General features: G+C 49.7%; 1 long non-coding RNA gene across 1 annotated transcript in view; it reads right to left on the reverse strand.

Annotated features, from left to right (window-relative positions):
* Positions 1-6,855: 6,855 nt before the first annotated feature.
* LOC122704056 overlaps positions 6,856-12,728 on the reverse strand; it is a 61,260-nt gene continuing 55,387 nt past the window's right edge. The window contains exon 2 of the long non-coding RNA XR_006343695.1: positions 6,856-7,132. This is a non-coding gene — a long non-coding RNA (uncharacterized LOC122704056). The remainder of the gene's footprint in view (positions 7,133-12,728) is intronic.

A 12,728-nucleotide genomic window follows, 5' to 3' on the forward strand; every position in this document is an offset into this window, starting at 1 on the left:
CTCCTTAACCCATCTCAGTGATTCTCTAACAGTGCTGCGCCACTAGCTGAGGGCTGGAGGGCTGCCTGGGGCCCCAGGAGCTTCTGTCTAACTGATTTCCCCACGCCGCCCACCCCACAAGCTCCTCAGAAGAATAAAGACTGAATTCTCTTTACCAGAAGTTCGGTAGCACCTACGTCAGGCAGGCACATGTTGGGCTTTGGAGGTGAAAGGTGTGACCACAGAGCTCTGACCTCAAGGGGCCCAGAGAGCAGAGCTAACAGCTGTGCTCCCTGGTCTCCTGGGATCTTGTTGAAAAGCAGACTCTTGTGCCAAGGGGCCCTGGTGGGGCCTCTGCCTTGTCGACCTACCCTCCCAGCATGCTGTGAGAATTAGGCACTTTGCAGAGAACAGACCTGTCCACATCCTGGCCCTTTAGTGACTGAGCATCCTCACCTGCATCTGCCAGGAGGCAGGACCAACATCACTGCGTTAGGCCGGGGTCACTGAGTTGCCCTAGAAACGTCTGGGTGCTGCCACCCACCTGCAGGGAAGCTGCTGCACCCACAAGGGAACCAAGATCTCACAGGGGTCATCTGACTTCCGATCGCCCCATGTTCAAGGATGCCCTGTGGCCGTTGTTCAGTTGCTAAGTCGTGTCCGAGTGTTTTGCAACCCTTTGAACTGTAGCCTGCCAGGCCCCTCTGTCCACGGATTTTCCAGGCAAGAATACTGGTGTGGGTTGCCATTTTCTCCTTCAGAGGGTCTTCCTGACCCAGGGATCAAACCCGAGTCATCCTCACTGGCAGGCGGATTCTTTATTGAGGAGCCACCGGGGACCCCCTCAGTGGTGCTCTCGAATCTTCCAGCTGGTGCTTAGGGTTCATGGTCTTTCACAAGGAGAGAAATGGCATCTGCCGGCACATGTCCATAAAACACAAAGAGACGGAACAGCAGAGGACAGGTGAGGCCAGACTGCCCTGGATTTCAGTCAGGATGCACCATCACATTCCTAGCTTTGTGCTTTGGAGCAAAACGAGACTCAGTTTTCTTAACCGAAACAAAAGGATAATAATTCCACCTCTGTGGCCGGTGATGAGAACTGGAAATAATTTTGTGAATCCCCAAAGAGTGGGATTATTCTCAAGGTGCCCCTTTATTAATCTATCTATTTGGACAGTCGTGGCTGAAAAGCCAGTACCTGGAGACCTGGGTAGAGTGGGACAGGGACCCCTGGCTGAAGGAGGGGCTGTGCCCCGTCCCAGCCACGGGGACTCAGATGGCTTCGAGATCCAGCTGAGTCCTGGGATTACAGTTGTGAGAGCATCACACACAGGCAGACCTTCCCGAGGGACTCCAAGTCTCACATCTGGAGACAGCAGTGTTCCCCATGCACCTGTGAGTCAAGTCTAGACCTTCCCCCACGTAGATTCCCTTCCACGGGATCAAAGCAAACAAACGTGATTTGAAAGTACTTCAGTCTTAACAAAAAGACATTTAAATCTAGAAATTTCAAGTAGAGCTGTTTATCAGAAAGCCCCAGTCTCCATACGCCTGCTGCAGAGCGCCTAAAACTACGAAACCCTCACGGCTTTTGATAAACAGAGTCAGAACCCGATGTGGGGATTCACGGGAGTGAAGCCGAGCCCCGCTGTTTCAATCACGGTGCCTTTCTGAGCCAGATGCTCACGTGGGGAGCAGGGGAGAAACGTCGATTGCCGACACCAAGTTTTCATCTCCACTGGATTCATCCTCTCTTACTGGCATCTCTGACGGAAAGGGAACACCTGGACCAGCCAGCAGGAGGGGAGAGTCACCCGAAGCCCAGGACCCCAAGGGGTACACATCCGTCCTGGACGAGCACCTGGAGCCCTCAGCTTAGTCGTGTTTGTGCCAGGATTGTGTTTGTGCAGATCTAACTGCAGGGCAACTTGCGAACACCTGGCAGATACTGGAGCGAAAAGGAGAGGGTCTGGAAATTGGGGACAAGCAAATATCACCACCACTTCCTGAAAGAATGGGTTCTAGGACTTGCCAGAGGGAAGGATGGAGTGAAGGGATAGTTAAGAAGCTTGGGATGGACATGCACACATGGCAATACTTAATGCAGACAACCAACAGGACCCGCTGTGTGGCACAGGGCATTCTGGTCATTGTCATGTGGCAGCCTGGACAGGAGGGGGATTGGAGGAGAATGGATACATGTGTATGTGTGGCTGAGTTCCTCAGCTGTTCACCTGAAACTCTCACAGTGCTGGTGATCCTCTATACCCCAATACAAAAAAAAAAAAAGAACCGGTTCTGAAAACTACAGAGGAGCAGACTTGCTCCAATTTCCAGGCAAGCCCAGAAGAGGCGTGAGGCATTGGGGAAGAAAGTGGTGGTCTCTAGAGGAGCGCTGCGCATTCTCTAAGAGAAAGTCATTCCATGCTAACCTCGTTTCCTGTTTTGACGAGCTTCACCAGAACAGTCAATTAGGGGAATGCCCCAGAAAGTGTGTCTTGCTTTCAGTAAAGCATCTGAAAACCTCTCATCAGATCCTATGCACGTAAGATACAAAAGATGGCCCAAAGGATGGTGTGACCAGGAGAACTCACGCTTGACAGGAAGGGCACCCCGAAGGAATCCACTCACAGCATCATGGCAGTCCCCCTACCTCTCGTCCCACCGCGGCTGCCGGAGATGGCCAGGGTGGCCACCCTGGAGGTCTTAGTCGGACTATTCAGAGTTCTCTCCCTTGTGGCAAGTGTGGTTTGAAATGGTTCTCCGCAGCTCTACACCTAGAGAAGGCTAAAAACTCCAAGGGGACAAAGCTGGTGTGTGGCTGGTTTTGCACCAGTTCCAGCTACAGAGGGCTCTGCGCAGACACAATTCTACTTAAGAGAAGGGCCTACTGTAAAGCATGGGGAACGATCTCCAGTGACCTTGACAAACCATAAAGCAAAAGAAATGTGTGTGTGTGTGTGTGAGTGAATCACTTTCTGTACAACAGAAATTAACACACCACTGTACATTAACTATGGTGGTGGCGGGTTAGTTGCTAAGTCATGTCTGACTCTTGAGACCCCATGGACTCTAGCCCACCAGGTTCCTCTGTGGGATTTCCCAGGCAAGAACACTGCAGCAGATGGCCATCTCCTTCTCCAACATCAAGTATGCTTCAATTAAAAAAGCTGGCTAATTAAAATACAGCTTGGAGGCAGACACTAAAAGCATATTTGTTGAATTTACAGACCACAGACCTCTGAGGAAAAATGGCTCACTCACACGAGCTGGAAGATGGGGATGAAACAAGACAGAACCCATGTGAAGCCCTACATTTCCTTTCAAATCACAGTCCACTGGAGGAGCACCAACTCAGGGTGCATTTGATCCCAGCTGTGCCACTACCTACTTGAGTGCGGCCAGAAATGACAAAAGGACACCTCAAAGGCTTCACCTTTACTTGTAAATTCTTTCCATAATATTAAAGCTCTTCAGTGTGTGAGACAAGTCCTAAAAATCCCTTCCCTGCTTACGGGGTGACCTTGTTGTAAGGACAAAATAAGTCAGAGGTGGTAAAGTGCTTTGAAAAAGGGAAAGCTCTGAAATTCAAAATAGTGTTATTATTTGTTATAAGGTGCTTTCCCTCCAAGAAAAGAAAGAAAAAATCTGACAGACTGCAAGTGATAAGCAGAAAATGATTCAGCGCTGAGTTCTGTTTCTCCAGCTCTAACCCCAAATTGGTAGAGCTTGCAAGCTGCCCCGCTGTTGTTCAGGAGCCCAGTCCGACTCTGTGACCCCATGGGCTGCAGCACGCCAGGCCTCCCTGTGTCTTACCATTTCCCGGAGTTCGCCCAAGCTCATACCCATTGAATTGGTGACACCATCCAACCATCTCATCCTCTGTTGCCCCCTTCTCTTGCCCTCAATCTTTCCCAGCATCAGAGTCTTTTCCAATGAGCCAGCTCTTCAAATCAGGGGGCCAAAGAATTGGAGCTTCAGCTTCAGCATTAGCTGAGCTCAGCTTCAAAAGCCTAAATGCCTCTCAGACTCCAAATCCCTCTTCTGGCCATCTGCTTTTCCAAGAGTTCTTTCTGGAAGGTCAGCTTTCCACTGATTAAATAAATAATCATTCAGAAATCTCCCTTTCCAGAGCTGGGTCTTTCAAAACGTAACTGGGTAAATGGCCAGAGTGGATGCCAAATGACTTCAGTTGGGGCCTTAGACTTTTGCAACGATCTTAAATTTTTTTTTGGTCTCACCACTCTTACTGCTGAACAAGCCCTGGTTCAAAAGTTAGGTGAAAAATGCACTGCATTTAGTTGCTAGATGCAAGACAGGAGAGCAGGCCTTAATCAAGGCAACAGACAGGGATAATGACCTGAAACTTCTTTCAAGAGGGCCAGCATAATTTTACTTGGTAGTTATAGGCCTCAGAGTGGTCCTAGACTGAGCGGCCTGATAGAACTTCCTGTGACAATATGAAGGTTCTATTATCTGCTATGTCCGATATAGCAGCCATAAGTCACAGGTGGCTATCTACATTTAAATTAATTAAGATAAAAATAAATTAAAATTTTAGCTCCTCAGTCACACCAGTCACATCTTAAGCTTTCAATGGGTTCTCATGGTCAGTGGCTGCCATTTTTATCCATACTTTCCTAAACCAATCATTCTGATCCTTGGCTACACTATGGACTTACCTGGGGAGTTTTAAAAGTACTGATGTCAGTCCCCCCCACCCCAAATTCTAGTGTGATTAGTCCTGGTGGAGCCTGGGCATTTGAGCTTTTTTTTTTTGTTTTAACTCCTAGGTAATTCTAATATCTGGCCTGGGTTCAAAGCCATTACTCCAAACATCTACCCACAGGGCGTAGCCACAAACATGTGAATAGTCCTGGGCTCCTGGCACTCTCAGGGGCTGTGTTTCTGCTGCTCCATGATACTCTTCTGCATAGTCTCTCTCTCTTCTTGAATCCAGGGAAATGTAATGAGGGAGGTGGAAAAAATGAGGCCCCTCAGGATCAAGTGGGGCCTCAGGAATCTTTTCACCTGCACTTCCTAGTGTTCTGTTAAGGAAATTGGTGTCCCAAGTTCCAGGACTTGCCCAAGGCAAAGGCTGGCAGAACAAGGATGGGAGCTGTGTCCTCCAGACACCCAGCACATCCTTCTCCTGGGATGTGGAGGTCATTGTCACCTTCTGGAATGTGAGTGAACACAGTGTAACTTTAGGATATTCATAAGCAGTGGAGGAGGAGAAGGGGACGACAGAGGATGAGCTGGTTGGATGGTATCACTGACTCCATGGACATGAGTCTGAGCAGACACATGGAGATGGTGAAGGACAGAGGAGCCTGGTGTGCTGCGGGCCGTGGGGTCGCAAAGTACCGGACATGGCTTAGAGAATGAACAACAACAACAACAAAACAAGAAATGCAAAGGTTGGTTTCAGATGAGGGTCTGAGTACCCAGAGGGCAGATGGCTTGTGATCAACCTTTCCTGCCGGGCAGTGACCTTGCAGGAAGATTGGGTCCTGTCTGTGGTTACTCTGTTTATCTCCTTAGCTCATCAGAATAAAGGGATTGGCAGTTTCCTCACCCAGCAGACAGTGGTTAGAATACAAGTGCTCAGCCTCACAGGGTCGCTCAGAGAAGCAGTGTCATGATGGAGCCAGTCAATACCTTGTCCCTGAGCAGAGTGTCAAGCCCTGGGGACAGCCTGAGGGGTGGGACAAATCAGAGCCCGCCTTTAGAGAGCTGAAATCCGGAGGGGCTGGTGAGAGTGATGGGTAACTAATAAGTGAACAAGCAGCGTAACTGTAGAGGGAATGGGGTCTCTCAGGACAGGTGGTCAGAGAGGGCCCCCTGACTTGGGGACGTTTGGGCTGAGACCTAGATATTCATCTTGTATATACTGTTCAGTAGGGGGGTTTTGATATGATCGTCATGGTCTACTGATAAATTAATTCTGAAATGTGTGAAACAGTAGGACACAGTCATTTTAAATTATTCTTGTGTGTCTGCTAAGCTTAAACACAAAGACAGATGGGAATTTCTGGAAGGCAACTCCTAATGGCCTCTTTGGCCAGGTCCCCAGGAGCATGGAAATGTCCTACCAAGAGCTGGAGAGGAGAGTGCGATCCAGCAGAAGGGACATGCTGATGCTTACTCATTTTAAGGAATATTTATCTGCCAATTCCAGGGGCTCCAACGTGAAGGGTGGGTTTAAAAAATCTGGGCATCTATGGTCTGTAATGAACTACCCAGCACCCACTACACTTAGTGAGTGAAGCCTAGGGAGGCTCAGGCAGAAGCAGACTGGAGGTGTTGGGAAGGCCAAGCAGACTGACCCCATCCTTACCCTTGTCTTCAGAACCTGGCACAGAGAAGCCCAAAAAAACCCTTGTGGCATGAGACAGTGAATGGAAGACTGATGTGCAGAGGGAGGGAGAGGGGCAGCTGAGAAGACAGATGTCTGCAGGAGCAAGCTCAAGGTTGGTGATGATTCGGGGCCACCATCTCCAGGCCACGACCAGAGAGGGTGTGGGAAGAGGCTTCCAAACATCTCCCAGTATTTTTCTCAGGTGTCAACTTGCCAGTACTGATTCGAGAGATGGCTTCCAGAGAGAGAAGAAAAGGCAGGGCAGACCAGACTGAGTAATAAGTGATTCAAGTTCAACACACTTCTTCTAGAAGCTGTCATAATGAGCTGTGTGGTTATGACATGGTTTCTCTGTGGTCCTAGAGAAATGAATCTCAAACGTTATTTGGTCTCCTTTACATTGAGATTTAAACAGAACTATTGAGATCATGGAAGACAGAGGACAGTCCATGGGGTCTCAAAGAGTCAGACACAGCTTAGCAGATGAACAGCAACAATAAGCAAACAATCCATTTTTCTTTAGTTATGCTTTTAATGAAGGGAAAGGGACAAAGATACACTGAGACTGGCCAGCTACATAGGAAAGCGACCAGACTAGACCATGAGCACCACATGGCAGGCATCTCGCACTGAAAGCCGAGTCCACGGCAGTTGGAATCAGGTCCCAGGGCCAGCCCTGCCCCTGCACTCGGCCGTGGGCAGCAGGTAGAGGTGTTGCAGAGGGGCTGAGTCCTGTGTCATTTTCAAGCAACTGTGTCATAAAGTTTCCTGTTTCATCTCCCAGTTATTCTGAAACAAAAACATGCACGAAAAACACAGGTCACTGCCAACCGCATTGAGACACAGTCACTCCAGTACATGGAAACCGAAAAGGGAAAGACAGATCGTAAATGCCACAGTAAGATGGGGAATCAAATTTATCAGCGTCTATTCAAATAGTGATAATCAACAAAAACTGCGGTGGGGATGGCGGTGGGCGGGGCATCTGTTCAAAAATAATTCAGAATGAGACTGTAAAGGCAGATGTTCCCAGAAGCCCACTGCCTGTTTACTGAAAAGTTGAAGTCAATTCTGCCCCCTCTGGGTCCAGGTCTAAGTCTGGGGCACACCATGGCACTTCCCCTACGTGCCCTTGTTGGTCTAGCTGAAGTCAGATAGGACTCCCTGGACAAACCTGGCATTGACCCAGGTGATACTTTGACAGCCTCTCTTCAAGGGTCCAAAGAGACTTAAAAGAGGTCACCATGGAATTATAGTTGGATGCAGGTGGATGGGGAGGGTGGTGTATGAACTTCTGGTCCCCTCTCCTCTTCCCATTCAAGAGAGCTAGTCTCCCAGGGACCTCACAGCATTATGCACACACAAGCTTGTCCCGAGCAGCCTCAGCGAGGTAGAGGGAAGGAGAGATGGTAAGAGGGGAGACCTTGTCCAAGCAAAGACCCTGAAGGACAGCACAGGGCTGAAGATAACTCCAGAGACTATGATTCTATTGAAAACTGCTTTGTCCACTTGAGGCTGTTATGGTTTGGCTCCCAAGCCCCACATTGTTTGTGGAAACTCACCCTTAATTTTCCCAAACAAGTGAAGGGACAGGTCCAGAGACAGAGAGAGGGATGGCTTGATTCATGAATACAAACGGTCCACCTCTCCCCAAAAATGGGCTTTGCACTTAAATCTGCAGCTCAGACCTTGGAGGAGGAAGAGAGAACTGGAGACAGCACTGTCATGGGAGCAAAGTCAAATCCACACCTGCCCACTCTTCCCCATCGCGTTCTCTGACCAGCCACCACTGATGGTCAGAGAAGGGATGCACTCTGCCCAGGACTGTTCAGAACTTTCTTGCGCACCCTGTCATCCCTTCCACATGCCATCTTTGCTGGATGCGACCCTGAGTTCACTCGGAAAGCCAGCTGCCTGGGCCCCTTTCCCTTTCCTGACTTTTGTTAATGGCACAAAACTTTCTGCAAAAAAGGCTGGGAGCAGGGGGTGCTGCATAATTTTGGAAAAGCTCCATCCTTCTGGAAGAGATTCATTCACAATGCACAGTAACATGCAGAAGACCCTGAGAAATTAGGAAATAAAGAAAGCCATTTAAATTAATTCCTTGTGTGCTTCCCAAACATATCTGGAGTGGAACCCCTCTTACACTGGAACCTCTGCAGACAAGGTTCCACCGGGCAACAGAGAGCAGAGCTTCCCTTAGACTGAGTCCTTGCGGTCCTGACACTCACAGGGCAGTTGTGACAGTCTGTTTATTTCTTGGAACTCTGTATTGTTTTTCCTCAATATTTTCCCTCTAAGTTCCCCCACATATGAGTTTGCTGAATCACAAAACTCTTGCAGCCTTTTTTTCTTTTTCTCTCATAAGCCTCCTATACTAGTGACCTTTCTGAGTGATGATGAACCTGGCTGTGTGCTTGCTAACATCTGGGGAGAACGCTGCCCACCTGAGCCTGTTGGGAATACCAGTTTCCTAGTGTGTGTTCAATGAGCTAGCATTTTCTAATGTGACTTAATATCAGAATCTGGGCCCAAGATTTTATATGCAGTGCCTTCCTGGGTGGGCAAAGAGAAACAGGAACTAAGACACGCATCAGTGGCTGACATGGGTGGAAGGGGCGACCTGGTTCCTCTAGTTTGAAATAGAGAGGCAGCTAAGGAACCTATGCTCCTCTCCAGTTCTGAGTGGGAAGGAAAAACCAAAGTGCAAGAGCCCAGGCAGGATTTGGTATGCATCACTTGACCATGTGGAGTTGGACCAAAATAACAACCGGGGGAGGTGTCATCTGGTCAACCTACATTTTACAGATACACAGGATGAGGAAGTTGGCAGTCTTTTTAGGGTCCCTCTGGAAAAGATATTGCTGGGAATGAGATCTGGATCTCTCCTACCATCATCCTTAGATTCTGAATTCTAGCTTTCCACTGTAAACCTGATCTAGCTGGTGTGGGAGTTTTTGCATGCATAAGTCAAACCCTGAGTGGCTCCACATTGACTGGGCAGTCCAGTTATCATTGAAGAAACTCAAGATTTTACACCCAGGGACTCTAAAATGTTTGCCGCTAATTCAGAGCTGACCACATAAATGGCTTCCCATGTGCCAGCATACACTGGCATGGGGCAGAGACCACCAGCACTTCTTTTGCACTGCGATATTCCTAGAGAAACTTCTGGTCACACGTTACTCCCATATTCTTACTCCCAGCTTGACTGAGCTGTGTTCTTCCTGCAGGTCTCTAGCATTCAGGGGACCCCCAAGTGCTCTCCCCACTGTGGGTACCCAGCTCCACTTTCCCTCAATCTGTACACCACACTGTGAATATGAGTCCTTATCAGGGGCCTGAGATGCAGCCCTGGCGATTCCCTGGATACTCCCCAAGCCAGGCCCCAGATCACACCCTCTCATCTCCTGTGGCAGAGGAGGGTCCTCAGCCTGGAAAACAGACGTGGAGAGGGACAGAGCTCAGACATCCACCCCTGACTGGATGGGTCACAGGTCAGGGCATTTCCCCTCTATTCCATCCAAGCTTCTACTTCCCAGGTGGTAGGAATAGAGCAGGAATACTGGAGTGGGTTGCCATTTTCTCCCCCAGGGGATCTTCTCAACCTAGGGATCAAACCCGCATCTCCTGAGACTCATTCATTGGCAAGCCAATTCATTACTGTTGAGCCAGCAGAGACAGTGGGATAGGACTTAGCGACTAAACAACAAGTACCCGGGCAGGGGAATGGGGAAGCAAAGAGCACACACTTCAACTTGTTGTAACATCCTCGATAGTGCCGAAACCCCAGTGCCAAAACACCGGACCTGAACCCCCAGCCACCCACGTGCAAAACACACTCGTCGCGGGCTCCATCAGCTACTGGGAAAATGATGGGCCAGGTACTCACATCCTGTTCGTGTTGATTCATATCGGATTTGGATGGGATTGGAAGCCAACTTTTTTGAGCTTTTGAAACTTGCCAGGAGGGTGTGGCAAGCTTGGCAATGCCAAGGTGCACACTCTCAGAAAATGAAAACCTAGAGGACACGCTCAGCAGACATCGTTGTTTCTTGCAGACTAATTTTAAGGATAAGTGATGTGGATCCCCTGTGCCAATGATTCAGCTTTTGTGCTATGAGAGATGTCAGGGCAGGGGAAAGAGGAGCCGCCCTTGAGAGGCCCCCTCCCCTTGTTTCTGGGGAGGGCCCCGTTTTTAGAACAAAAGCCACATAACCCCGAGCAGACATAGAAGCTTTTCTGAGGGGACCTCCCCGAGAAGCAGTTTTTGCGAAGTGTTCCATGCATCATTACAGACTACCCATGGTTCAGGAAGTCTCAGCCTTTAACAAAGCCAGCAGCAGAGTGCGAGCCTGTCCCAGGACTGCCCCAAACACAAGCAGCATCCCGTAGTCCATTGTTTGCTGATCCCATCCCATCCCATCCCAGATACTAGTCTGGATGCGTGCTTTCTGTGAGCATCTGCCCTCTCAGATTGCTGCTGCAGGAACATCTTTCTCACCTGGGAGGCAGGGGAAGTTCAGCCACTAGCTGGTACCTGGTAGCACTCAGCCTCCAGTCCAGCATCCTGATCATGATGCTCTTCCACCTTTTAGGATGAACAGGAGTTCATGGGTGATTCACCCTGACCCCCAAGGATCTTGGAAATTTGCGCACCTTTGGGTACCAAAAGGAACCCACAAAATACTTCCCTCTGTTAATACTAAAGGTTTCCACAAATGGAAACAGCGGTGGGCAACCCAAGGACTGGGCCTCACTCAATTATTTCCTGGTCTAGTCAATACCACCCCCCTCCCCTTGGTCACCTTCTCTATCCATAAAAAAAAAAAAAAAAAAAAATCCTCTTTTCAAAGAATTAAACCTCAAAAACATTATAGCAGATCTATAGTCTGGTTGACATTGTAAAAGGTCAAAGTTAGCTAACCTTGCTATACTGTTACTATGGGATGCAAAGGTCTTTCTGAAAGGCTGGTTTTACCTCTAAAGTTGGAGTTTTACCTCTAAAGATTCCCTTCAAAACACATGAAGGGAATCTCAGCATTAAAGGGAAAAATAGAAACAATCTTTAGGCCTTTAGGTTTTCCAATCACCCTTGACGCATGGCCCTAACTAACAGTCCTCAACATGGACCTCTGGACCAACAGTATCATCTGAGAATTTTCATAAATGCAGATGTTCAGGGTGTGCCCTAGACCTTCTAAATTGGAAACTCTGGCAATGGGACCCAAGGATGTCTCTTTTCACAAGTGCCGGAGTGATTGTGACACACACCCGAGTATCACCAGCGGGGAGTGATACCCGGGCCGTGGGCTCATGACCATGACCATGACCATGACCATGGCAGGTCGGCTGTCTACTGATGCTGTCTGTTTGGTCAGCTGTCCCCAGGCTCCTCACTGGATGGCTCTGCCCTGAGATGCGGCAGCGGGAGGGAAGGACCGGCAGGCCGGGAGCCCCCTGAGACTGGCAGCACGGTCTGGGCTGACCTGGGATGAAAGGCCGGCTATGGCTCATTCCCTAGTGCTCTTTCCCAGACGCTGAGCATCTGCAGGGCGTGGGAGTGACACCGTGGGATTCTACACCTGTACCCGGGAATCCCCCACCACACCACGTCTTTCCTGGCCAAGCCCTCTCCTCCCACACGTAGCCTTCCTCTCCCCCACGCGCTCTGCCTGGGGAGAATCCTTGAGCCATGATGTCTGTTGGTATTTCTCTCGAACAGGAGACTAGAGAATGCCTCTACCTGACTGCCCCTCTGGGAGGAGAGGGGAGCACAGACCCCCTCTGCTTCGGAGCCTCGCTCACACCCGGTAGTGCACAGGTAGGAGCTGACGGCTGAAGGCTCACAGCCGGATAGGTAGCTGGCAACACATGACCAGGTCAAAAAAAACGTTTAAAAAAATAGTTTGTTTATCATTTAAAAAAACTAACCTCATACAGGAAGTATGAGAAGAAGAAGAAGAAAAACACAGCCCCAGGCTACGACACCGAAAGTGGCAGCCTTGGATACCAACCAAGGGAAGGCCCTGCAGTTCCCATTCCCACTTTGCAGGGGTGGCGGGAACAGGTAGGGTAGGGCACTGGGCCAGCCCGGGGACTCTCAAAGAGGGGCTGCAGGAGAGAAAGGGACCGTGAGTCCCGAGGCACAGCCCTGCCACACACGGGGGAGGACGGCGCCCCGTCCAGGGCCCTCCAGGCGGGGCTGGCTGTCCCAGCCAGACGTGGAGAAGAAGACACCAGAATGGAAACTGCCCTCCGAGAGCATCCCCCGTGTCCGCCCCTGCTGGCCCACGTTCTGCCCTTTCTGGGTTTCAGGTCAAGACCAGATCATGCTCACCGTACCCCACGCTCCTTCCAAAGCTGACAGCAGTCAGCTAGGCAG

The sequence above is a fragment of the Cervus elaphus genome, chromosome 11 (genome assembly GCF_910594005.1).
Source record: "Cervus elaphus chromosome 11, mCerEla1.1, whole genome shotgun sequence".
NCBI classification, from domain to species: domain Eukaryota; kingdom Metazoa; phylum Chordata; class Mammalia; order Artiodactyla; family Cervidae; genus Cervus; species Cervus elaphus.